This window comes from Quercus robur, chromosome 8 (genome assembly GCF_932294415.1).
Source record: "Quercus robur chromosome 8, dhQueRobu3.1, whole genome shotgun sequence".
Taxonomy (NCBI): Eukaryota; Viridiplantae; Streptophyta; class Magnoliopsida; order Fagales; family Fagaceae; genus Quercus; species Quercus robur.
Genome location: NC_065541.1, coordinates 62,507,270 through 62,513,269, shown reverse-complemented (window position 1 = coordinate 62,513,269; position 6,000 = coordinate 62,507,270).

Genomic DNA, 6,000 nt, shown 5'->3' with positions numbered 1-6,000 from the left:
TGGGCCATAACCTTCCTCGGCTTGGGCCTTTGGGCCCCAACGAATAAATGAAGCTGGCCCAAAAAATGTTGGGCCCTACAATTATAATGATATACTTAGAATTAGTTAGTATTTAGTCAACTAAGAGTTATAAGCAGACTATAGTCACAATACAAAAAATAAATAAAACAAAACAAGAAGACTTAGAAGAGAAAATGAGAGTTCAGCAAAAAAAAAAAAAAAAAAAAAAAGAGAAAATGAGAGATTTAAATTGACTTGCAAACAAAAGCCTGATTGGAGGAAAATTTCTAGTAAAACCCCACCATTTAAGGTCTCATTCAACACTAATACACTACAGAAAGAGTCCTACATCATAAAAACGATACGCAAATTTCTTCCTTAGAGAATATTCAATAACATCCAAGTTTATGTAAAACATTCAAAAACTCTCTAACTTAAGCATCAAAGAGTCCATAGTCAACACCACACCACAAAATACGAGTGCCCTACTAATAAATCCATCTAATTTTGCATGTATCCATAGTCCACAACAACCATATGGTTATTGGATATCAACACGTAACATCCTATGAATTAAAGTTGATGCAAGAAAAAAAGAATCCTGAAAAGTCCCGCCATTAGTATTTACCCATAAATGGAGCACATATTTGGTATGCAATTATGTAAAACAACAAGAAAATCAACCTTTGGTCCATATACCTAACCCTTAGCGATTTGATCAATCCTATACGTAGCTAGCTATCTCTGTCCCTAATAAAAGAAAAGGCAATGATAATATTATTTTGGTTCAACAAATTGCTCTCTCCCATGTTTATATCAAAAGACAGACAGGAAATTCACCTAGAAAATTCCATGTTCATCGGGCAATTGCAAACTACTTTTCTCCCTACTGTTAAATAATACAAGGGGGATCTACTCTCACCATACATCTTGATTTTATGGTGAGCAGCCTATAATTTTGTCATTAAGCTAGTTGTAAGCCTGCCATAATAGGGGTGTGAAGATAGTATAGACTAACTAAAAAAAACTTTTAATTTTCTTATTTTTTTGAATGAGATGCTTCTATTGCTGGAATCAAAAGGATATGCCACCAATTCAAAAATACAAGAAAAATAAGAACATGACAATTTTAGTAAGGTTGTAGAGATTTATTATACTATTGGTCGTATATAACATCGCTTTCACATAATAAGTGTGGAATCCATAAGCCTGAGACATATCTTTATATGAGAGGGTACACAAATGTTACACACCCTTATTTTAAACTATTTTTAAGATAAAAAAAATTACATTTTCCACCTAGTACAAAGTTTTTATTTATTTATTTTTACATAGGTTAAGTATGAATAAATTTTATTAAGAGAGAAAAAATAATTAGTAGGCTAGGGCCATCCCTACATGAAGGGAGAACATCCATTGAGGTATGGCGAGATTTTTATTTGTATTTTGTTTTTGTCAAAATAAGATGAGATAAGTATTGGTCCATCAATATCATGTGTGGAGGGGGGAAATTATACTTATAAAAGGTAATTGTGGTGGCTTTTTCCCCCCAAAAAAATCTTTTGGGCTGGTTGGGAATTTGGGTCCCCTAACTTACTTGTGTTCTGGTTTGAGCGAAACCTACAATGAGAGACCCCTGGGGTGGGTTTCTCAATGGTGGATTGTTCCCTGTCCTAATTTTGTTGTTGGATTGCTTTGGGTTGGGCCTAGCAAAAGAGATTCCCTAACCCCGAACTTTATTATCACTCTTCTCTTGTCTTTCTCTCTCTCCCCAGTTTTTGTTCCAACCCCTTCTTTGATTTTCCTTCCCCCTTTTATACCCTCCCTTTGGTGGAAAATTATTAAGTACTCTCAGAGTACGCATTTATGGTACTCCGGGAATACACAATAATTTCTCTCTTTTGGTGGATTCCTCATGATGATATCATATTCCACATGTCGTGGGTCCTACTACCTCTAGGGCTTAAGTGGACTTTTGAGTATGGAAAACTATTCCTGCCTATCATATCACTCGTTGAGAGTAGGACCCGAAAAACTAACATTGGGAAGGTCAGCAACGCTAATCTTATGCTCGGCAATGCGTCCATCTTTGCGTTATCTATTGTCCTCAGCATGTCTGGCTGCCCTCAGTGGGGCTTTTTGTGAAGTCATCAACTTAGGGGCAGGCCTTTACCCCTTCTTCAACCACAATAATATCCAGTGTACACGCTCATTTTTTTGCATTGAACTTGTGACTTGAAGTCTTTAGAAATCATGACTTAAGTCACAAGTTCAATGCAAAAAATTGAGTTTGTGTACTTTATGTGCAACGATATGCGTAAAATAAACACCTTCATTTATAAAAGGATTTAGCTTGCATTCAATACTCTTGCCACTTGCCGAATTAGAAGAAATATTGGCCTAGTAGTTTAGCATTATCCTTAGCTACTTGGAGTTAAGAGACAATATATGGGTACAGATCTGCCTTGCAAGGCTACAGGCCTAAAATCAGCAAACATATATATAATATTTTACTACAAGTCATGATCCGAATTAAAAGTTTTAGATAGAAATGATAGCTATTTTGAAAAGAAGAAGAAAATGCAAAAATAACTGTCTCACTAAATTTTTTTTTTTTTTTTTTGAGGAACTAAATGACAGTAACACGTTAATAGCTTGTCTTACCAAAGCACTTCAACAACATTATAGTAAAGTCGCTTGTCTAGTAATGGTGTGGTTGGGGTGTTCAAACCTTGACTCGCAATGGAATAGAAAAAAGCTATGAAGCAGCCATACCAATAAACTGTGTACAGTGAATCCGATTCCAGCGGCAAAAACAAGATGCCCCTTGCAGTCTTTTTATATATATTGAAAGGGCATGTTGTGTATATATATATATATATATATATATTAAAGTTTTGTGATTATGTCAGCCTTAGTCACATTTTTTTTTTTGATGAATAGCCTTAGTTACATTTTATTAGGCGCAATGGATAACACTAATATTGCAGGCATGTGAGCCTGTTTCGCTACATTTAATACTCTCTATTTTATATATATATATATATATATTAAAGTTTTGTGATTATGTCAGCCTTAGTTACATTTTTTTTTTTTTTTTATGAATAGCCTTAGTTACATTTTATTAGGCGCAATGGATAACACTAATTTTGCAGGCATGTGAGCCTGTTTCGCTACATTTAATACTCTCTATTTTTTTACCAAACTCACGTGACTTGTCTATTCCCACTATACTAGTTTCTCTTTTTCCTTTTTTTCTGAGACTTTCACTGTATCAGCACTTTAAGCAAAATGAGCAATGTCTATCTCTCTTTTCCCTCTTGAAAAGAAAACCATGATTTCAGTGTTTTTCTCTCTCATAATTATAAAAAAATTTGCTGAATAATAAAAGATATATATATATATATATAAGAAATTTTAAACAAAATTAGAGGTGAACTCATAGTTTTTTGTTTTTTTTGGTTTTAAAAAAGTGGATGAACAATAGCTTCAAAATTTTCAATACTATGCATGGATGATATGATTGATTTGATGCTCATTCCATCTTCTTAAGAAAACACGCAAATATGTATATAATTTCTTTACGAGTGCATTGAATCTAGAAAAGGGAGTAATAAGCAGCACCAAGCTTTTTATATTTAATTATGGGGCTATGTTAATGGTTATCTTTAAGGTATTTTATTTTTTTTTTTTTTTTTTTTAGAAGGAAGACATAACACTTTTGTAGGGATAAGGGCCCAAAACTATATTTTGGATCTTGGGCTTTGGTCGAGAATGTTGGTTGGTTCGAGAACTAATACATAATAGTGAGGGTGTTAAGTTTAGAGTCCCATGAGTATGTTGTAAGTGGAAAGATCGAGGGAGGTGGTCTAAGGAGTAGTATCTCCTCAGATAAACGTAGTGCAGATCAAAGGTGTATCCTATCGCTCAAAGTGACCTTCTAGGAAATTCCACTTATAGAGATGTGAATTATGAATGTACAGGAAGGATGGAAGCCCAGAAATATCTAAGAGAAAACTTCTACCACCACATTAAATGCTCTGTAGTTAACTCTCTGGTCGTATTAATGAGGAAGTGTCTCTGAACAGTGTTTTTCAACCTTACAACTACCTCCAAAAACTTCAGGAAAGGGCCGATGGGACAAGTATTAACACCAACCATCTAGCCTGCATATGGAGGGTAGAGATGAAAGGGGAAGATAGTATATAAGGAGAAGGAGACAATGAGAGTAGGAGATCGAGAAATCAAGAGAAAAATACTATAACAATCAAGAAACAACTTGTAATCAAATTTAAAAGAAATATATAAGAACTAATCTTCTTGAACTGTGCTGATTACGACTTTCTTTAGTTGAATCAATTTGTCTTTTTGTTCTTGTCATTGAAACCCACTCTATTGGTCATCCAACTCGTTTAAGCCCAATTTTCCAATCCACTCTCTACCTTGAGTTCATCTATCATTTGGGCTGGGATCAAAATCTAGTCCTTACAACTTTTATTAAGAAAAACTTACTATATCGCTTTAAAGTACAGAATATAACTGTGGAATAATATTCTCCATCCATCTAACACAACCTTGGACATTATTTGAGTATTTAGCTAAACTATGAGCAAATTTGTTATTTTTCCTCATAGTACGAGAGTAAAGTAATTGAATAAATGATCTAGAAAAGATATTAGCATCTTGAATGAGGAGCAAAAGAGGTTAGAGACAGCCCACCTTCCTTCAAGGCCTTCAGGATGAGTTCTGAATCTCCTTCCACTGCAGTGTTAGCATGGGCAATACCTATATTTGAAACAAACTCAAGTGTTAATAAATCATTTAAAAAAAATGTTTGTACCACTTTTATGATACATATAAAAAGTTGTCAAAATATCATTTGTATTTTTTTTCATTTTTCATAAAATTTTTATAAATACATTTGTGAGGACAAGGATCCCTAATCCCATCTAAATGGACTACCAAGATTTTTTACGAGAATACATCTTGAACCTCGGAGACGAGCATTGGTTGACCAGGAGGACGAGCACCAACTAACCTTGGGGACGAGCATCAACCATGGGAGGCGCATTAAGTTAAAATATCACAGAGGAAAGAAAGTAAACTTGGCATAGGTTACGAGAAGGATGAAGGGATAAGGGTGTAGAAACCATCCCTTTCACATTAAATGCGAGACAATCACTCCTCTGGCCGCATTAATGAGGAAATGACCATAAATAGTGGTGGCACAGCTCAGATTGCAGGGTAGAAGTTTACTAGTATGTTCCGGATGAGACAAAGGTCCTGAGAATGCAATCTCAGCCCTCCAAGTGTAGGATTAAGATAATCTATGTGTAAATATAAAAGGAAAATGAAGATCCCTATGAAGGGGATCCAGAAAAAAGAAAGAAAAAGAACTTTGTAACGAAGAGCAAAGAAATACACGTATATACAACAGACCATCCTCAGACCTGACCAAGGATCCTTTTCTCTTCATAATTTGTAGTCCCAATCATCTTATTGACATTTTATCTCACTATGATTAACTTTAACTCATTAAGTGGTTAATATCCAACCTATTTTTTAACAAATCTATTGTAGTAGGGTTATTGGGCCACTATCTGGGTCATTCTTGGGCTGTGCATCAATTTGTGTCCTTACAACATTTTAAACTAATGCTATTACCTTTCTTAAAAAAAAAAAAAAAAAAACAAAAACAAAAACTAATACTATTAGGGTATTCACTAACTTTTCCTTTAATGATTTATGTCACTAATTTTTTTTTTAATTTTTTTTTCCCGAATGAAAAAAGCCGTTGTTGATATGTTGCCCTTGTCTGTCAAGAATAAATCATGGAATTAAGAAATTGGATTAGTGTTTGTGAATTAGCAACGAATTAGGAATAAATAGGATGATCCATGATTTTAGAGCAGGGCCGCATCCCTAGGTAAAGAACCTATTAATTACCCGCCGCGTGGGTAGCAACTGGCAAGGTTGACACTATTTAGGCAGGAGAGATAA